General features: G+C 34.6%; 1 protein-coding gene and 1 pseudogene across 2 annotated transcripts in view; one reads left to right on the plus strand and one right to left on the minus strand.

The window, feature by feature from the left end:
* The window catches only part of LOC148944949 (Ig-like and fibronectin type-III domain-containing protein 2), a 321,570-nt gene that overhangs the window by 272,538 nt on the left and 26,453 nt on the right, over positions 1–22,579 (minus strand). The window lies entirely within an intron of this gene.
* On the plus strand, positions 4,360–5,661 carry LOC148944951 (uncharacterized; annotated as a pseudogene).

A 22,579-nucleotide genomic window follows, 5' to 3' on the forward strand; every position in this document is an offset into this window, starting at 1 on the left:
ATGCAACAGGTCACCTCCCTCCGACCCCCCCGGAAATTTTTTATAACAAAAATAATTACATACCAGGGGATGTAGGGGGTCGTATACTCTAACACTTACGTTAGATTGACTTACCAATATTTTGAAGAACATCTCTAAAAATTGTTTTTTCTATGATGGCATTGACATTCAATATACTCTTCTTATCTCCCTAACTCCAACACTTACTGCTGTGAACCCCACAGCCGTGTTCAGGGGGGGCTCAGAGGAATGGCCCGGGTGGACGGGAGCACGGGGGGACAGACATACTATTTCACCCATAATGATATATTGTCAACAAAAATTACTTCCCCTAGGAGTTTTGCCATGTCTACCTTCCAAAACAATACAATTATACTGTCTCTTATGTCATGTCCTTTTTATTGAAAACTATAATTATCTAAAAAATAGGGCTTTTGTGTTTAAAAACATCAACGACAAACATTGTGTAATCAATGTAGAAGTACGTATAACTGTAATGAACTATTGAAAATAAGGATCATTAATTAAATGAAGCTCGTCGGTTTAAGTATTTTTGTCCCTGTAATTTTTATTAAAAAAAACTGTTTTTTTTTAATTGAATTTTAATGTATGATTTAAAATTCACAAGGATTATTATACAAAATATAATAAAAAAAATTAAAAAAAAGAATGTTTTTCAAATGAAAGTTATGATCAAATTTCTTACATACCACTATAAACAAAAAATGCACATATTTTAAGTAACTTAATTTGAATTTTTTTTGAGCACATGTACAATCCATTGGAAGAGAATCAGTTTCAGTCCCTTTTTTATGGATATTTTAAATCCAACTAATCTATAGTAATGCTTTAATCATTTAAGTTTTAATCCCCTTTTAAAGACTCGTGGAGATAGTTTTTAAGACAATGAAATACTTGTATGTTTAGTTTCACTCGTAATTTATATTCGGATGATTGGTTAAAACAATAAGAAAAGAGGCTCTCGTGGCAAATCCATCAAAATATAGAAAGAAAAAAAATGAAATTCTCAAGCTTGAAAAAAGAAATAAGAGTTCTTTGAAAGACTGTAAGATCAAAATGGTAAGTACAATTTGCAAATCCACAGATGAAGATGAACAACAGGGAGTTAAAATAAATAAGGATGGTTACCAAACACACGATAAAGCAAAGGGGTCAGAAAAGATTGATATCGACGGGACCTTTGGAAATTATACGCTGGACATAGAGTTCAAGGAGTGCATGGAGTGCATGGACCCTATAGAGTGCAAGGACATTGAAAAGTTTGACTGCCACTAGACCATTGTTGACTATTTTCAACTTGAAGTATACAATTATTTCCAGATTATTGACTCCTATGATGAAAACACTAAAAGAAATCCAGAACAAAAAAGTAAAGTTAACAAAACGGTATACATAGCCAATTAACTGTGTGAAGACAAATGCCAAGGCTCTTAAAAAACACACATATATAATACACAGCCGGATACAAATTGATCGGCTTTTAATAAGCCTTCTCTGAATGTTTGTTTTTTGTCCAAAAAAGTACAAGATTTTCAAAATGATTGACCAAGTGTAATTCAAACAATACATGGCGCCTCACTTCCTAATCCAGTGATTGATACCGAAGGGAACTTTGAAAATGATAAGCTGGACATGGAGTTCAAGGAGTTCAGGGAAATTAACTAGTGAATGGACATTAAAGATTTCATGGACACTAAAGAGTGCAAGGACATTGAGAAGGTTGACTGCCAAGAGACTATGGTGGAATGTTTTCGACTGGAAGTAGAAAATGAGTTCCAGATTAATGACACCTATGATGAAAACAATAAAAGAGACCTATAACAAAAAATTAACTTTAACAAAACGGTATACATAGACAATAAATTATGTGAAGACAATTACCAGGGCTCTTACGAAACCAGATTTATAGTACACAGCCTGAGACTAATAAACCGGCTTTTAATAAGCCTTATCTGAATGTTTGTTTTTTGTCCAAAACAGTACAAAATTTTCAAAATGATCGGCCAAGTGTAATTCTATCAATACATGGCGCCTCACGGCCTAAGCCAGTGGACCCACATATTTACGAACCCAAGACCTCGGCACTTAGATCTACTGAGTCTGCTAAAATCTTAACAACCTCCAACGACACTTGTATATCACAGTTTAGACTCTGCAAGAAAAAAGTTCCAACCTATCCTCCTGCAGATAGTATTTTTTTAGTATGTTCAGATAGTTGTGAATACTTACAAGACTACAAGGCCGATGGTTACCGATATAGCAGAAGTAGTGGGGGACACTCAGTATCTGTACCCTCTTTTCATGCAAACTTCAGACAGCGAGTTAATCAACAGATGATTGAAAGCAAGATGGTTGATTTGAAGAGTTATATCTGTTGATATGAATAATGTGCATTGAACTGTCCCCTTGAGCACAGCCTGTGTACGGTGATTCATTATGTTCGTACTTGTGACAGAAAATTCAGTTGTGACCCCCATGGAAACCATAAAAAGAAAGAAGGAACAACAGCTATCCCTTTTGTTCCTTCTGAGAAATCTTTATTAATAAGAGCTAAAAAAGTATCAAAAACCACAACACTGACGCCCCGAGAACATTTCGATAACGAGTTTAGCAAGACAATTAATGAGATGCAGAAAAATGTTCTAAGATGTCAGCGGCAGGTAAAGGATACCTTTTCTGTGGCCAGAAAAGTCAAGATATCCAAAGAAAAGTGAAACATGATTCGATACCTTATGACGGAAACTGATTTTATTGTGACAGAAAATATTTTTGGGCAAGGAGAAGCAGCCGTCACCTGTATATCAGAATTTGCCATCTTAGAGGTTGATTACTTTGTAAAACACGGTATCCCGATAGTGTTCTATTATGATACCAAATATAACATTGGAAATTACTGGGTTTCAGCTCCGACATTCTGATATCCTGACTTTGACCATAAGGGGACAACAACTCTGATTTCAATTGCATTTTTACTTCACACAAATAGATCAGCTGAGTCGCAAAAAGAGCTGTTTATAGTTATAATGAAGAAAGCACCAAGCATCAATTCACCGCAAAATTCTTTTGTGAGTTATAGAGCAAAGGGTAGAGACATTTTGATAAAAAAAATATTTCCTCTTATTCAGGCTGCCCAGTGCTGGCTACAATCTCGGATCTATGAAAAACCTGCACTTAATAAAATGGTGGCATCTAAAGAAGACATCAAGTTAGTTTCAGACGATATTCTTCAGTTGCTAAGATCAAAAAGTGAAGATGAGTATTACCAAATAAGAACTGACAGGCTCGTGAAATGGTCCATCCCTGCATTTACCTACTTTCGAGATAATCTGGAATCTGACATGTTGAAGTATGATTGTGCCTTCATCGTTTCCTAGATTCCTGATTTTAATCCAGTCTTTGGAGTAACCAACAATACCGAAGACTCATTCAATGCTGTGATGAAGAGAGTTATACAACAAAAGCGAGATATACCAATGGATCGATGTATCTTGGGTCTTCTTTGTTTAGACGATGAATATAATACACAGGTGTCTCGAGGATATAGGGGAATAGGAGATTATAGACTCCTGGAGAAGGCACATAAGGAAAACGTAGTTCATACCAAGAAGTAATAAAATCCACTTGAATCCAGGAATGAAATTTTTCTGCGCATGGTCCAAGAAGAAGATACATCAAATTCCTTCTGCGAAATAAAGATGACAAGAGAAGATCACCACCAAAGTAGTTTAGTTGACATAGCAGAAACTCTATGGAGAAAGGGACATGTTACATTTTGCTACGAAAAGCAAGTGTATCTTGTTTCAAATCTGCCTAGAAAAAAGTTTAATGTTGTGACACCACGAAAAGAAACAATCACTGTTAGAGGAAATAAAATTGTGACAAAGGGTGGTAAGAGGACTAGTTTGGTTTGTAGTTTATGATTGTTCTTGTAATTTTGGAATCTCTGCATGTCCTTGCAAACTAGCAGTTTTAAGATCTCGAGGACATGCACTAGTAACAGAAAAATCAGTTATACAGCTGAAAACACTCAAGAACGTGAAGGGGAGATCTAAAAGGCACGTGAGGCCTGGAAAAAAAAGCTCATTAACCATTCAGGACTGTTACAATATTAAACCTGCAGTAGAGTCTCTAGCAGCCCAGGACTTGTAGTCTACTGCTGATAATGATGATCAGAATGAGGGAAGTTTTTTACCGACAATTAATGAAACTGCTAAAGCTGACTTGAAAACAAGCAGGGAGCAGAATAAAATAGAAATGGGTTACAGAATTGAAAAAAAAAAGAAATTATTGAAGGAGCTTCACATAAAATGAGTTCCAAACCCCAATCGAAAAGCGCTGATGGGACTCATAAATTCAAAAGTTGCAAAGCAAGCGGAAGATGTACAGTTTGTGAAGACTGTTCGAAAAAGGCTGCATAGCCCCACTCAACTGGTGAAACCCCAAAAAAGGGTAAGGAGACCGAATCTTTGTGTTGAAGCTAACCAGTCTATAATTCCTACAGCCTGGTATCAGGGTTCCGCTTTTACAGGTCCCATAAGTGATTTGTATGACGAAGCACAGCAAGTGATCCAGCATTTAAAAAGGCCTTCCGTAATAGTGGTCAAATCTACCGATTCTGATATCATAGAAAAAGCAGAGACAGTAGATTGGTGGAGAGCTACTGGTTTTCCCTTGAGGGATGCAGACGTGTTTCCAATTTTCTTTCAAGACCTTGAATCACTACTGACGCCTGATACTTGGCTCACAACTGGAATTGTTTCATACCTCGTGAATCTTGTAACTTCTAGCTGTGCGTCAGCAAGAACTATTGATAGCTACTCTACTTTCAACTTGACAAGTATTGATGCTTTTAATAATTACCCAGATACGCCTAGAGAGAGTTTTAGTGATGTTTCGAATGATTGCAGTGTTTTTTTTGTTCCATTGTGTGTCAATATGTGTGATATAACGAATACGAAGTCCAAGAATCATTTCATTTTGGGAATATGTGATTTCTCCAAGAAAACTTTCTATCTTCTTGATAGCCAGAAGCCGTTAAACCACGCTCACGGGAGGCTAGTTCTTTCCAACCTAAAAAATCTGATGAAGGGAGTGGATAAACGCTATATAGAACTTGAACTTGACTCGTGCAGAATAGCTCCACAAGTAGATTCTTCAAGCTGTGGGCTTCTTGTTATTAAATATGCCCAAGACTATACAAATGAAATAACCTATTTGGGAAGCGTATTGTAAATTTAAATTCAATAACCTTATATGAACAAGACGTCAAAAGTTATATCTACAATGGCGAAGAAATAAACTAATTTATATGAAAATAATATTGAATTTGTAAAAAAGACAGCTATTCAACTAATGACTAAATATATACTAACATTTGCTGTCCAGGTACTTGAATCTCTTTTAATAAAGTACGGAAGAGATACTTGTTATAAATGTCGAAAACAGATGCCAGAAAACATGCAGCTCATATGTAAGAACTGTTAAGTTGTTGTATGGAGTGAATGCGAATGAAGATCCTGTAGGTACTTCTGTAGGCTCTGCTGTGTCGAAATAGGAAAACATACACAAATCAGTAGTCAGACACACCAACACACAGAGAGAGGCAAACACAGTCAGACACACAACATGAAAAACTTTTAAAATACACTTGGGATCACCAAAAACGATTAAAAAGACAAGCTAAACCACGAAACAGCAAGACTAAACATTATGAATCATATGTTATAAACGAAAAACTTCTAAAACACACTTATAATTAGCAACACAGCTAATACAGACACGCCAAACCTCAAAAATCACAAATAGAGATACTAAATCATTTGTTCTAACAAAAACTTCCAGCAAACGCTTTGAAAAACCAATAAAGCTAATACAGACATGCTAAACCACGAAACAGAAAAACTAAATAACTTCTTCCAAAATACTCTTTTAAACACAAAGAGGGCTAACACTGACAATCTAACCCAAGAGAGAGCACAACTAAACATCCTAAATCTTAAAGTTTCAAACTAAAAACTTCCAAAATACTCATGTAAACACCAGCCGCGCTAAAACAGACAAGGTAAACCTCGAGACACTGAAACTAAATATCCTATATCAAACGTTTAAAACAAAAAACTTCAAACACTTGTAATCACCAACAACGATAAAACCTACAAGCTAAACCACGGAACAGTGAAACTAAACATCGAAAATCTAACTTTTCAAAAAAAAAACTACCAAAACATACTAGGAAACACCAAAAAAGCTAACACTGATGAGCCAAACCAAGAAACAACAAATTAAGCAACTTCTTCCAAAATTCTCTTTGAAACACCAACAAAGGTGATACGGGCAAGCTATACCGCGAAATAGCATAACTAAACTTCCTAAGTCATAATCTTGAAATAAAAAATTACCAAAATACGCTTGGAAGCATCATTTTTACCAATAAAATGTCTGAAGATACCTTAGGAATAATAGTTTGCTCCAGAGGGTTACTTGTGCCAACCATTGAGTGCCATGGTGGAGTGAACCGCCTTGGAGTATCATGTTCTAGCAATGAAATATCATGTTCCCACTGTTCTAATAAAAAAATTTACATATTGGGATATCCAAACACCAGAAATCACTCAATTGATGATGACGGGTACCAGATGTTGCCACTAGAAAGGTACATTGTGCCCTGATTTATGATTTTGTCAAAACTCATAAGCATACCCTCTAGTTTTATATGTCTTTAATATTAAAATTTTAAGTGTATAGTTCTTTAATTTTAAGTCTATTTTACATGTTTCTGTTGTTGGACCTTGTACTAAAATTCCTGCGTACTGATAGTTTTTGAAAGAAAGGTGTTGTTTACCAACCATTGAGTGACACGGTGGCGTGATGCGCCTGTTACCATCTCGCTCCACCAAGGAAATGGTATGGTCCCACTGTTGAAATAAAATTACATAGTGGGTTTCTAGTGGTAAGCCAAAACTGCCACCGGGTATTGGCACAAAAATGGGGCCACATCACTCACTAGAGGAGAAGCCTCTCTGGCGACAAATATTGTAATGGAATGCTCGCGCTTACCACTACTGTTCCGTAAATATAGAGTATTTTAGTACCTTTTGTACGGTATACCATGCTCCAGGGTATGGTAACGTGATTGAATGGTCAAACTGTTAAACTCTATACCAAGAATGCACCCACACTGAGTCACCACTAAAACCTCTAACTATCTCATCAGAGGGTAAACGGACCCCCTGTCTATGTAGTAAATGACGGTATGTCTCACAACTCTTTTCCTACTTCAAATAATATATTCTCAGCCCTTCTTTAGGCTTCCGGACTCCACCTAGGCTAAAAAGTCCAAGATTATGAATCAACTTACTTCAAATGAATCAAGCCAACTTACTTCGAATGAATCAGCTTTATGCCCTTTCTTTCACCCCTCGACAAAACGGACCAAACTTGTTATCTGAAAGTAACTTTAGCTATGATGGGTCACCCGTAACTGCGCAATTAAAACCTTGTGGTTTTAACAAACTACGTAGTTAAAGAAATGAAAAATGGTACAGCCAATATTAAGAGAAAATTTATCATTTCCACAGCTGGGAAAGAGATAATTAAAGAACTCAAAAGAAAAGAAACAAGGAAAGACATTTATCTGAAGAAAAAACCCAGGACCAAAGGCTCCAACATCGAGGTATTGAAACGTCAGAAAACACTTAAGTGATGGTGACGGGTTTAAAATAACCCTTTCTCACATATATAATATTGATTTCAGTTCCCTATGAATAATGTGTTTTAATAATGTTTTTAAATTATTTATTAATAAAACTTGAATGTACAATAAAAAGTTTTTGTCTTTTAGATTCCTTGTTCAAGGATGAATTTTTAATATATTTCACTCATGCTATTTAGCGATAATCCAAGCTCATAGTTTTTAAGAAGAGCAGCCGGGCCCTTGATAGGAACAAACTCGATTCATATATCCCTGCCCTATCCTTCACAACTTGAAGTAATGTCAGAAGTGTAGTTCCCAAGGAGTAGTAATCTAGTTCCCAATGAAGCATTAGAAAAAGTGACTAGAATAGAGGTACGAATTGCCAAAGATAGGATCACCTCTGCCTCTAAGCCAAGTGCTTTGCCTCTTGTCATAACAAAAACACGTCACTCCTCCCATCCATATGAACCATGCACTCCTAAGCAAACGTGCCCATTTTATAATGCAGTAATAAACCCGATTTGCACAACCAGCACTCCAGACTAGCCATGAACACCGGTCTGAAACTCCTATCATCAAAGCTCATCAAACAAGCCACTAGAGAATTGTAAAACCCATCAAAAAGGTGAATTTATGAGTGATTTAGACCAAACTTTGACCACCTCTCTACAGACAGCTTAATCGAGAAGAAGAAATATGTACTATTACCTTCTTAGCCCGACTTTGCTTTCCCTTTGCAAGTGTTAATGCTACCTCTTGTGATTTGCTTTTCTTATTGTGTGTTTTATATTATAGTTGCTTGGGTCATAATAAAAGAGTGAAATCAACTTCTAAATCTACTAACTGTGTTGTCATATAATTGAGTCCAACTTCACAATGAGTTGACGTACAATCCCTTTTTGTCTCCTCCTAACGCGCGGCCATATAGGCTCAAGTGATATTTGGTCATTTGGCTCATGAACCGGACAATTTTTATTTTCTTGGTGATTTTCCAATCGAAAGGGTGTATTTATTTTTTAGTCTTTATTCATTTTGTCTTTATTAGCTGCATAATATAAGGTATTATGAAATTATTCGCTGTATTATGAAACTATTCAAATATTCTGGGAAGTGAGCGAGGTGAGATGAATATTACAAAACATGCAGGGAACATACAAACTGCATTATGAAAAAACTAAATTTTTTACTCTAGAAATATATTTTATTCGCATATTATAGTATTTTTATTCCAGAAATCAAGATGATTTTACAATTATTATCATAAATTTTTTTCAAACAGAAAGGGGACTGAAATAAGAAGTAAAAACTGTGAAACAGAATAAAAGAATCGAACTTATGTTAAGTTTCAATAATGATTAGTAAATGAATATTATTTTTTATCCACGAATAGAACATTTGATTTTAGCAGAGTATTGAAGATTAACTTTAGAATATTGCCTAATTTTGTTATCTTCCACTTTTTTTCAACTGTTGTTCAGCACTGTTGATTCAATGTTCTAAAGCATTATAATTTTCTAATTATTCATGTTTCTTCTGTTTTACCCAAAGCTGTCATTAGCTGAAAATAAACAATAGTAACGACCAAAAAATAAACCGACAAAACAAATTTCGTTTTTATATCTAATTCAAAAGGACTGCCTATGCTGAAATTCAAAGGGTCATTATTTTTCTTTTTATTGATTGCAGTTTGATTAAAGTTTTATAGCTTACAGCTTCATTGGTAGTTGTGGCGGTGGGCCTTCCCTTGTACTTTTGATTTTATTTAAATGTATAACTATGTAATCCTTATTTTTTTAAATAATACGTATATACTTCACAAAATAAAAACAAAATGAAAAGTACTATCAGTGTCGCCTTAACGTGGCGGTGAAGTGATAACAGAGGGATCTTACCTATGAATTTTATACCAAGAAAATAATAATCAAAGAAAGGATTAATTTGAAATATAATCATTCTCGAACAAAAACTTCTTTTTTCTATACTATTGCCAAATGGGTTTTCACCAGTTAACAACTTTTTACTTTTATTTATATCTGACACCACTCCGGCTAAGCACACTGAATCTCTTCATTATTGAATCTTCTGCCTAGTTTGTCCAAAGTACTTTAAAGGTAATATACAGTAGCAAAAAGTTCTATACTCCATTGAAGATTATTTAGTTGTCGGTAAAAATGAAATGCTCGATTATTTAGTTGTCGGTAAATTTTAGCCCATTTTCTCATATCACCCCAACAAAACCCAGGTAGCACTAATGGGCCAAGTATGGGTCTTTCTTGCTCTCTGCAAAAATTGTTTGCACGCATCACATACTTTTTCAAACACAATAATAATACCCAAGAACAGAGCAATAAGATACCTCTTTGTCGTGTTGCAACAGACCCAAGCGCCCTAAATATTCTCTAGGACGCAGTTCTCACATACACTTTTAAAAAAAAAACAAAAGAAATTCTGAATTATTTAGTTGTCGGTCAATATTAGACCATGTTCTCATATCACCCCAACAAAACCCAGGTAGCACTAGTGGGACAAGGAAGGGTCTTTCCTGCTCTGTGAAAAAATTGTTTGCACGCATCACATACTTTTTCAAACACAATAATAATACCCAAGAACAGAGCTATAATATACCTCTTGGTAATGTTTCAACCGACCCAAGCTACATACCGATTCTCTAGGACGCAGTTCTCCTCTGACAGTTTGCAAAAAAAAACAAATGAAATTCTGGATTATTGAGTTGTAGTTACATTATAGCGAATTGTCGCATATCACCTCAACATATCACTGGTAGCACTTGGGGGCGAAGTTAGGGTCTTTCCTGCTCTGTGCAAAAATTGTTTGCATTCACCAAATACTTTTTCAAAAAAAATAAGACGACCAACGAAGCGAGCTATAAGATAACTCTTGGTATGGTTGCCACCGACCCAACTGACATAAATATTTTATATAACATCGGTTTCACTGACAGTTTTCAAAAAACAGCAAATGCCCTGATGGATTATTTAGTGGTCGGTACATTTGAGCCCATTTTCTCATATCACCCCAACACACCCCAGTTAGCACTATAGTGACACGTAAGGGTCTTTCCTGCTCTGTGCAAAAAGTGTTTGCACGCATCACATACTTTTTCAAACAAAATAATAAGACCCAAGAACAGAGCAATAAGATACCTCTTGGTCAGGTTGCAACCGACCCAAGCGCCATAAATATTGTCTAGGACTCAGTTCTCCCTGACAGTTTGCAAAAAACCACAAATGAAATGCTGGATTATTTAGTTGTCGGTAAATTTTAGCCCATTTTCTCATCTCACACCAACAAAACCCATGTAGCACTAGTGGGCCAAAGAAGGGTCCTTCCAGCTCTGTGCAAAAATTGTTTGCACGCATCACATACTTTTTCAAACAAAATAATAATACCCAACAACAGAGCAATAAGATTCCTCTTGGTCAGGTTGAAACCTACCCAACCGCCATAAATATTCTCTAGGATGCAGTTATACACTGACAGTTTGCAAAAAACCACAAATGAAATGCTGGATTATTTAGTTGTCGTTAATTTTTAGCCCATTTTCTCATATCACCCCAACAAAACCCAGGTAGCACTAGTGGGCCAAGTAAGTGTCTTTCCTGCTCTGTGCAAAAATTGTTTGCACGCATCACATACTTTTTCAAACACAATAATAATACCCAAGAACAGAGCAATAAGATACCTCTTGGTCAGGTAGCAACCGACCCAAGCGCCATAAATATTCTCTCGGACGCAGTTCTCCACTGACAGTTTGCAAAAAACCACAAATGAAATGCTGGATTATTTAGTTGTCGGTAAATTTTAGCCCATTTTCTCATATCACCCCAACAAAACCCAGGAAGCACTAGTGGGCCAAGAAAGTGTCTTTCCTGCTCTGTGCAAAAATTGTTTGCACGCATCATATACTTTTTCAAACAAAATAATAATACCCAAGAACAGAGCAATAAGATACCTCTTGGTCAGGTTGCAACCGACCCAAGCGCCATAAATATTTTCTAGGAGGCAGTTCTCACTGACAGTTTGCAAAAAACCACAAATGAAATGTTGGATTATTTAGTTGTCGGTAAATTTTAGCCCATTTTCTCATATCACACCAACAAAACCCAGGTAGCACTAGTGGTAGCTCGATTATTAGGTAGCGCGTAATGCCCAATAGCATTATTTTATCGTATCAAAAAATTATAAGGAAACTGACCTTATTCATTTTCATGAACTTGCTGCTGTTCGAGAAAGGAAAGAGCAACTAGCTGCTTTGGATTGAAAGTTGTCAAATTTGAAGCAAAATTCGAAAAAAAATTTGGCTTGTCAAGAGTGTCAAAATGTTGAGGTTTGGCCAAGAAATGGCCTTTCAAATGAAGTTTCAAAAGTATTCTACTTTCGATAAGGGCAAGTCCACCTTTTTTATACTTTAAAACAGCTTTGTCACGAAGTTGATTATATCGCGCCCAATTGTTTTTGGCATCGATGGTATATGAACCGTCTTCTGAGCTTATAGGATCACTGTTTCCATTTGGTCCCCCTTGGGGAAGAAATTAAAGAAACAAAGTAACATGCATTCGAGATCTTTCTTGTGGTAAAAATGTAAAATTCCGTATTATGGTGTATAAGGACTTGAAACTTATAAAGTAGGGTTATCAAATATGCTGAATATGATGGTGTAATTTTCCTCGCAAGTTCCCTTTGCAGTGAGTGATTTTTGAATAATATTATTTTTTTTTTGATTCACGGAAGAGTTTTGTATATAGTTTTTGTAAGTTTTATAATTAGTTAGGTCAATAACGCTACTGGCTTTGCAAGCTAACTTATATAGGTTATTTTTACAATATGAAGAGATTATCAGGCTATTGGACATCCAGGGGTGTATATAGGTAGTTTTTCGGTTTGATTTACAGACTGGAAAGATTGAACTGATAAGATCACTCAGTCCCTGTCTAAAACCATTTGTGGCTGAATTAACATCCTGACAATCCAAAACCTTTGACCAGTCAAATTATTTCAAACGATCCGTGACCCGGTTCATATTCACAATATTATATATTATTTTAGACGTAGGGATATTAGTTCTAGGGTGTGTACGAGTTGGTTGGAAGGGTAGGGAGGGATAGATTAGAAAGTGGTCTGACAGGTCAGAGAATATTATTTTGGAGGACGGGTAGTTTCCCAAGGAAGTGGCTACAAAAATGTTATCAATTACAGTAGTGTTAGACCTCATAGGATCAACTCTAGTAGGAAAAAGGATTGTCGGAAGATGACTACTTGAGGTAAATGTTTCAAAGAAGATATCACAATCATTATTACTGCTAACATTTAGTAAATTACAATTGAAGTCCCCAAAAACTATTGCCTTCTTTTGTGGTCAATTAATAAAACTAGAAAAGTCATCAAAAAGATTACAAAAGAAAGGTGTCGGAAATGAGGGTGGTTTATAAAACAATGAAAAAATAAAATACTTGTCGTCAACACTTATATCAACAATTATTGAATAAATGCATCTATTATTTATAGGTTGCGAGAATAAGGATTCACAGTGTAATAGCCTGGTGAATGCAAAGAGAAATGCCAAAAGATGACTTGGTTAATTTTCTTTCAATATGAATAGCTTGAAAGCCAGGGAGGGAAAATTCATTAGTATCATCAATTTCTGAAAGCCACGTCTCCGTTATTCCAATTACGTTGAAAGGACAGTAACCGTTAATTAAAATTAAATCTTTAAAATTGGTCCACTTCTCTCGTATGCTTCTGATGTTAAAGCAGATAATATTAAGTTTCGTCTCTTCAAATTGCTTTGGTTTCACATTTTATAAAAAATCTAGTTTCGAGATATTGACAGTTAAAACGGCATAAGTGGCTATCAGATCTAGCTCTGGGGCTGTTGCACAGATTATTATGGTCATCATACTAGTTAAAACAACATAATTTCACAGTAATAATTTGGTTACAAACGTAAAATCTTACATAGTATACATTTAAATATCCATTGTGGTCGAAGTTTCATCATTTGCTTGATTTGAATGCTGAAATTCTTCTGCAGCCGACGAATTATCATTGATGGTAATTTTGGACTGGGATGGAAAGTTCGCCGTTTTTTCTTAGATTTCTTGCCTTTGACTAGATCAATGGTGTCGATTTGATTATCAGTTTAGTCAAAAGGCTTAACTAGCTTTGATGTGGAATCTATGTACTTTTTGATGGAAGATAGTTGAGTTATAGCTGTTTGCAAGATGTCATCACCTAGGAGTTTGGTGAGAGCTTTCTTCTTGAGAATATTTTTGGTTTCTTCTGGTTCATTACTAACCTCAAATAAGTTACTGACTGTGAGATAAGTTGCAAATCTTTGCCATTCTTGGCAAAGACCTAGAATTGGCTGGAAGAATTAATTTACCACCCTGTACCCCATGTCGCAGTTACGCGTCTAGCGGAGCGGGCTGGGAGAAAGAGTCTTTTTTAAAATCAGTTCTTATACAGCGTGAAGTGAAGACAGTAAGACCTTTTTTTATACTATGCACTTTTTTAACTTTTCAGCCTAGGTTGAGTCTAAAGAGATAGTTAAAAGTCTTATCGGTAAACCTTGGCTTTTAAAAGTAGCCCTGGCCTATCCGATTACGCTAGTATGTACGGAACCGTTGGAGTAACCACGGACATCCCCCTATTTTGGCCGACGAGGGATCTCCCCCTCCAGTAAGTGGCATAGCAACCCCTTTGCGCCACTTTTGCCTTTAAAAGTGGTGAACCCCTTATGTTAATCCTCCAATACCAGGGGACAACTTTTTCCTAAGTCCTAAATATAGAAAATCCTTCACAGCTCAATGAGTTTATGTCATTTTAACTTTCTACTATCAATTCTAAGGGAAAAAACCATGTACATCTTATTTTTGTTTTTTTTCAGGCTTAGTCCTATGTTTGTTTGTTTTTTTAACATGTCAGGATTATATTTTAATAAGTAATAGATTCTAAGGAGCTTCCTTTAAGCATTATTTATCCAGTTCTTTTCTTCATAATTAACTACAGCAATGAAACAATAGATCCCGCGATGCTTTCAAAAGCGTGTGTCCACTTAATGAAATTTTTGGAATAAGCAGATTCAATTAATGTTGCCACATTAAGAGTTATTTATTAACATTTAAAAATGCGTATGTTTTATCTTATATAAAATTTGACAATAATAAATACATATCAACTTTATAATATTGCTGTTTCTTCGCTCCAATTTCTTTACTGTTTAAGTTCCACTATTTTATCACTCTTTAAGCTTCAATTTCTTTGTAAATGAATGAATTATAACGTACCAAGAGGTAGTTGTAATGCTAGTAATACTATTCCTTTATCTTTGCCATAAAACATAGTAAATAAAGCGAGACACTCAACCCAATTTGATTAGATTTAAATAATGTTGATGAATGCATCTACGGGCATAGGCAAAATGCCTTTTTTTAGATTCACGAATTTTTCCATTGATTATATAGCAATTCAATAAGAGCCATCTATTTTGTCAACTGTTATCGTCTTGCAAAGAGTCAAAAAGCAATATAGTATATGTTTTTTGTAGTAGGTCAACAGTAAGTGGCTTATTGACGTCAAACAATACAACCTAAATGTATTGTAAGGTATATTCAATTATGGTTAACCTTTGCAGCAATCATAATTTTGAAGCCGCACCGTCCCCAAAACAAAGTTAATATTAACTTTGGGGCTCTTATAAATACGAGTTTTTCTTTGCCAAATATATCTGATAGGTCAAGAACTCATTCAGATTCAATACTAGATGTAAGGATACTTACTTATTCAAGTTAATGCTCTCTAAATTGTTCACATAATTGCCCTAGTTCTAAAAGTTGGTTGTCAAACATGTACAATACATAGCCATATTCAAAGATTCAATTTCTAGTTTGTACTTATTTTTATTCTATGAACTGTCCATTCTTTTTTGTGTAAATTAAATTAAAAAAAAGTTTTTTCAATTGAAAATTAGGACCAGGATTAAAACTAAAATAGAAAAGGATTTATTCCATGAATAAGGGGGGTGAAACTTTGCTCTTTACCTTGCTCCTCGATACTTCGCTATTTATGATAGTTGTTTTTGGTCCTTTTAAAAGAGCTTTTTATCCTAATTACATACGCTTTGGGTTCCTAGCCGAGTGGATTGGTGCGCTATATTTAGGATCCCATGTCCGAAAGGGTGAGGGTTCGAATCCTAGTCTATCCAATTATTTGGTTTGGGACGGGGTTTAGTGTGGCGTGATTCAGTAAGCTCAGTCAGAGTTGACCAAGCTCCAAATGGGTACCTGGAGAAATCTGGGGAAGGTAAACAGGAAAGGAGTGCGAAAGCCTAGGGTGGCTGGCTTTCATCCCCCCTTGCACTTTCTGGCTGAAAGGCCTTGAGACGGAGATCAGCACCGCCGGGATGGACCTTAAGGATCTAGTGCAGCATCCTTTATCTTAATTTACGTTACCCTTTGGGTTTCAGGAGTCGCTCTTAAAAAGTTGGGACAAATAGTCCAATTCACTTATATATGAAGTAAGTTCCCGTTTTTTTCAGCTTCGAACTGGTACTTACTTTTTTTATTAAGTTTATTATCATTTTTAAAATAATACATGTAATTTGGGTTTTCTCTCCATGACCAATTCACTTCCTTCAAGGGAAAATTTTTCTTTACCAGTTGTCCAATGTCCACTACCACCCCCCCCCCCCGTAAAATTCTCTCCAGACAATTATATCCTTTCTGAAAATCCCCCCTTAAAATATTTTTGGACGATTCCCCTTGAAAAATTGTCCTAATAATGCTTTCATTTGAAAGACTTCATTTACTTAAAAATACTTTGTTTGGTGAAGCTTTAAGCAGGGATTCTAACCTTGAGAATGTTATAACAACCCAAAGCGAACCGTAGAAACAATTATAATACATCCAAGAAAGCTGCCTAAGACCCAAGGAACCGCCCAAGGAAACCACTGATTAGACCTAAGATGGAACCGGGGAGGAAAAAAGCTTTAAGTTTGATGTCCTTCGTACTTTAAGATTAGATCAGATATAGCCCTTTGGTTCAGACATAGTCATCCACACTTTTATAATGTTAAACATTAAGGAATACATTTTTTTGGCATGAAAATGTGAAACAGAGGCAATGAGATTAAACACAATTTTACAACAGAGAGAAGCGGCTACAAAACGGTTATTGAGTTACACTAACTTTCCCTGTCAATGGCAAAACACCTCAGTATACTTTTGCGTTATCCCCCTCAATGAAATCCGCATAATATTATGGAAACATATGACGCAGTATTAAAACATTTTTTATTTAGGAACTTCGATAGAATGATAGAAATAAATAGCAATAAGAAAAAAATGTTTTATTTTGCTCATTAGTTAGAGTATTTAATTTGTTTATGACATGATACCATCTCAGAATGCGACAGTTTTTACTGCTTCTCCTAGATTTTACTTTCTTAAATTTCAAATTAGTTTTATTTTACGTTAAAAAGAAATAAAATGATAATCTGGATTATGAGAATTTCTGTCTATACGCTGCCCTTATGCCAAAATACATCTTAGTAGAAAAAAAAACAAAAAACAGAACCCTTTTAGATCTATGGGTTACTTCAGAAACATTCTGCAAAATAAAATGTATATTTTGGGGAGAGAGGGTTTTGGTTTCCATTAAAGCTTCCGTCTTTGCCTAAGTAAAAGTATATGAAAACATCAGTAGGTAATTTTTTGAGATAGTTATAGATTCGTTGCTTGGGCTAAAGATCAATAGAAAATTTGAGAATAATTATGATTACAAATGTTCTGGTAATTGATTCTCCTTCAAAACGAACCACAAATTGTATTGTTTAAAAAATACGAATAACAAAAATTCCTATTGGAAAAAACAAACTACCATAATTAGGTTAGAGGTTTGTAACCAAGACACTTTTCATTTACAAGACAATCCCTGTTCATTTATGTTTTGATGACCGTTGTTTATTTCATTCAAAAATCCACTCCGTTATATTTCATTCAGACTTTTACCTTATGCTATATTTAGTTTCTTATACTATTGAAGCGATTAATTAATTAATAACAATATTTTCAGGACATAGGGATTCAGAAAGATCCTAGAAGATTACTGGAAAGAATGAATGAAGAACGAAATAATGCATAATAATGGATGAAGGTTTTGAAGGATTGTAGTGAAATTTTATAAGTTGCACATTTTTTTAATAATGTCCTTTGCTTAGCAAAGGACTTTATTGAAGCTGTGGCGTTTTTTTGGCCTTTTTATTTTGTGTAAATATATATTTTATTTTTGACTTATTAGGTTAAAGATGAACTTTAAAAACGGACAATCAAATTAGGTAATTATAGGTTCAAAATAAATATATTTTTCATCTTAACAAAAGTAAATTCGTTCAATGAAATAGGTTGGTTTCATGCTTTGTAAAAGATGCCATCTTTAAGGGTTATTTTTCAAATATAAATACTTTTTTAGAACACATTCAGATTAGGAATCATAGGTTGAAACAAAGCAATTTAGTCCATATTTTTGCGTTTTAATTCTTGTCACATTGTTGGAATTAAAAAGAAAATATATTTTTGTATATCCCCAGTATTTAATAGAATTTACATCTGACAAAAAATTTGTTGCATTCACTAGAAATAGCCTTTTTATAAGGTAATGACGTTGGATGCCAAATTAAATGTTCGAAAATAGGTGTTCCAAAAAAAAAACAGAATTTTTTTTTTTGTCACGTACTTAATTTCTCTTAATATTATTCCTTTAAATTAAAAATACATAGTTGTGACTTATTAGGCAAAGCAGACACAAATTGTATCGTAATATTACTACTCCAATCGATATTTTCCGACTTACAAATATTCTCCGCACAATTTTTCTATATTTTTATATTAAATAGATAAATTATTTATGAAGAAAATGAACAAGCAAGGACATGCTCTTTGGATGAAATTAACTTTAGAAACTAGTTGATAAAAGCAACACTTAGCTATAAATCAGCTAAAACAGTATAATGATTTGAACCTACTGTTTTTATGTTATAAAATACCAAATTGCAAAAGATAGCTTTAAAACAGCTGTGGCAAAGGATAAGTGAGGTTTTAGCTTCACAATTAAAATTTATAAATGACTCGTTTTTATTTTTATAAATTATTTTTAAATTTTATTAACTCTCAGAATAACAGAGCAAAACTTCTTTAACTAAGCTAGTGCAAGAACATAAACAATTTAAAACCATCTAAGATATTAAATGCCAAAAATGTGTTGAGAAGATTATAGTTGTAACGTTGAGAATTTGAGAATAATTACGATTACAAATGTTCTGATAATTGAATCTCCTCCAAACAAACCACGAATTTTATTGTTTAAAACCGATACGAATAACAAAAAGTCTTAATGGAAAAAAAAACTAGCATAAAAAACTTCGAGGTTTGTAACTATGACCCTTTTTATTTGCAGGACAATTCCGGTTCATTTATGTTTTGATAACCGTTGTTTATTTCATTCAAAAATCCACTTCGTTATATTCTATTCAGACTTTTACCTTATATTATATTTAGGTTTTTTTTTTACTTTATTGTAAAAAAAAATGACAAATATTTTGGTTGTAAAGAAGCTTATTACTTCCACTTAAAAAACTCAGTTTTCCCCTTTTATATAATTTAATTATTTGAAAAAAACTACGTTTTCTAAAGAGTTAAAGAGGCTGAGTTACAAGGTTGAACCTTAAAACGTACAGGGATTAGGAGGCACAGTTGGGGGGCTGCCGCCCCCAAACCCTCCGCTTTCGCAGCCTTTAAATAAAAAAAAGTTTTTTAAACTGAAAATAAGGAGCGACATTAAATCTTAAAACGAACAGAAATTATTCCGTATATGAAAGGGGCTGTGCCCTCCTCAACGCCTCGCTCTTTACGCTAAGGTTTGACGTTCTCACAACTCTTTTTTTTAAACAATAAAAACTTTAGCGTAAAGAGCGAGGCGTTGAAGAGGGCACAGCCCCTTTCCTATACGGAATAATTTCTGTTCGTCAACAAATGAAACAAATGTCTTTTCAACAAATGAAAAGACAACTTTTTTCAACTGAAAGTAAAGAGCAAGGTTTAAACTTAAAATGATCAGAAGTTTTGCCGTTACAGTCGCATTCTCAATCCTCGCTCTTTACTCTAATTAAATAAAAAAACAAGTTTTTCAAACTGAAAGTAAGGAGCGACATTAAAACTTAAAACGAACAGAAATTATTCCGTATATGAAAGGGGCTGTGCCCTCCTCAACGCCTCACTCTTCACGCTAAAGTTTGACTTTCTCACAACTCTTTTTTTAAACAATAAAAACTTTAGCGTAAAGAGCGAGGCGTTGAGGAGGGGACAACCCCTTTCATATACGGAATAATTTCTGTTCGTTTTAAGTTTTAATGTCGCTCCTTACTTTCAGTTTAAAAAACTTGTTTTTTTTATTTAATTTCTGATCGTTTTTTATTTAATGCAGCTTTTATTTTGGCTCTCCGGCATTGAATAAATAAGCAAAATTTTCATAAAAAATTTAATTTTATTTTGATAAATGGCTCTCTAAATTTGGTTCTGACGTAATTTACAAATTAATTTACGTAACGAACTTCTATATTCGTATATTTTTCTTCTGGCAAAAAATACACAGTTGCAGATTTTTGCAGATATGAGCTTGAAACCTATGTTATAGGGTTTTCTGATACGCTGAATCTGACGGTGTGATTTTCACTAAATTTTTTTCACTTTTAGGGGATGTTTCCCCCTCTTTAAAAAATCAGGTAAATTTTCTCAGGCTCGTAGCCTTTGATGAGTAATACTAAACTTAATAAAATTCATACATTTAGAATCAGCATTATAAGCCCATTCTTTTGATACATTTATTGAAATCAAAGTTCCGTTTTTAAAAGTTTCGACTACTATTAAGCCGTATCGCTTGTTTTTTTTTATTTTTTTTTTTTTTATTACGTATATTATGGGGTTCTACCCTTAGTCAATAACAAGCTATTTAAGTTAAAATTTAAAAATTTTTTAATTAAAAAACCCCTGAATAACAAACGCCGGTTACTTATAATAGATCGCCCATCCGCCAGCCCCCCCCCCCCCCGAAAAAAATTCTTCCGGAAAATGTCTGTATAATTCACCAGAAACAAAACGAAATGTAAGCAAATGGCAAAGTTAATAACTTGCAGCCCTTCCCCAGGGAACGGTGGGGGATTAAGTCATCGTAAAAGACATATTTATTAGATTTTCGACTATGCTGGACAAAATGGCTATCTCAAAATTTTAATTGGGTGACTTTGAGAAAAAAATGAGCGTGGGAGGGGGCCTAGCTGCCCTCCCATTTTTTTTGGTCACTTAAAAAGGGGACTAGAACTTTTAATTTCCATTCCAATGAGCCCTCTTACGATATTCTAGGACCACTGGGTCAATACGATTACCCCTGGGGAAAAAAAAAAAATAAACACGCACCCGTGATCTTTCTTCTGGCAAAAAATGAAAAATTCCACATCTTTGTAGATAGGATCTTGAAACCTTTACAGTAGGGTTTTCTGATACGCTAAATATGATGGTGTGAATTTCATTAAGGTTCAATTACTTTTAGGGGGTCCTTCCCCGTTTTTTCGAAAACCAGCCAAATTTTCTCAGGCGCGTAACTTTTGATGAGTAATATTAAACTTGATGAAACCTATATATTTGAAATCAGAATTAAAATCTGATTCTTTTGATGTATCTATTGGTACCAAATTCCGTTTTTTAGAGTTTCGGTTACCATTGAGCCGGGTCGCTCCTTACTTACAGTTCGTTACCACGAACTGATTGAAAAGCAAGTTATGTAAAAATACTTCAAATTCAACAGCCCTTGTGTTCTATGACTCAATCCTAAAGGAACGAGTCATAGAACGATAACAAAAACTGACTAGCTTAAAGAGCAAGGGTTGAGAAAGGAGCCGCTCCACTCATATTTAAAATGGCTCTTGTTTCTCTTAAGCTTAAAACTTGGGTTTATAAATGGAATTTCTGATTGTTTTTCAAATTTTGACAAGAAATCCTTTCCTGCTTTCTGTGTAAAATTTGGCTCAGAAATTTCCCTGAATCTTACCATGAAAAATTAGTCCCCCGGAAGGGCTTTATACCACTCAAGGACCCCCTTCCCACCAAAAAAGACCACTTCCCATTATAATTTTTTTCCTATTCTGCAATGAGAAATACTATATGTGAACGGTGGGCAAACTGCGTAACTTGTAGTTCCTTCTTCTTGGACTATAAGGGATCATTTCCTCCCCAAAGATAAATTATTGGACCTTTCTACTGTTTAAAACAAATTAATAATGCCAAATTTTGATATGTCATTATATGGGTAAAAAGAGGCGTGGAACAATTGCTAGCTACCCTCCAATTTTTGGTTATTCTCAAAGGTCAGTAATATTTGTGATTCACGATCAAATAAGCCCTCTTCTAATCTTCTAGGTTTGGTTTGCTACAATTGGGCATGGGGAACGAAACATATAAAACCGTATCTCTTCAAGGAAAAAGTACAAAATTCAAGATTTTAGATAGAAAATAGGAGTTAAAACTTCTACACTTAGGCTCTCTAATCAGAAAATAATAAAATGAAAAATAAAGTCAAAACAGGTGAGAAAACAAGGATTTTGTCAGCCAGTGGCAAACCATGATGACGAAGAAACAAGCAAATATTTCTACAAGGACCTCCCTCAAGCTGTCCTCAGTGCTAAACAAAAAAGAAAGAAGAAAGAAAACAACGAAAATTTAACCTTTCGAAGTTTACCCGACAACGACAAAACAGACACTCAAAGTGTATATGGATTTGACAGTGGAAGAAGACACA

Source organism: Artemia sp. Qi Xiang Cuo, chromosome 13 (genome assembly GCF_049724085.1).
Source record: "Artemia sp. Qi Xiang Cuo chromosome 13, ASM4972408v1, whole genome shotgun sequence".
In the NCBI taxonomy this organism is placed as follows: Eukaryota; Metazoa; Arthropoda; class Branchiopoda; order Anostraca; family Artemiidae; genus Artemia; species Artemia sp. Qi Xiang Cuo.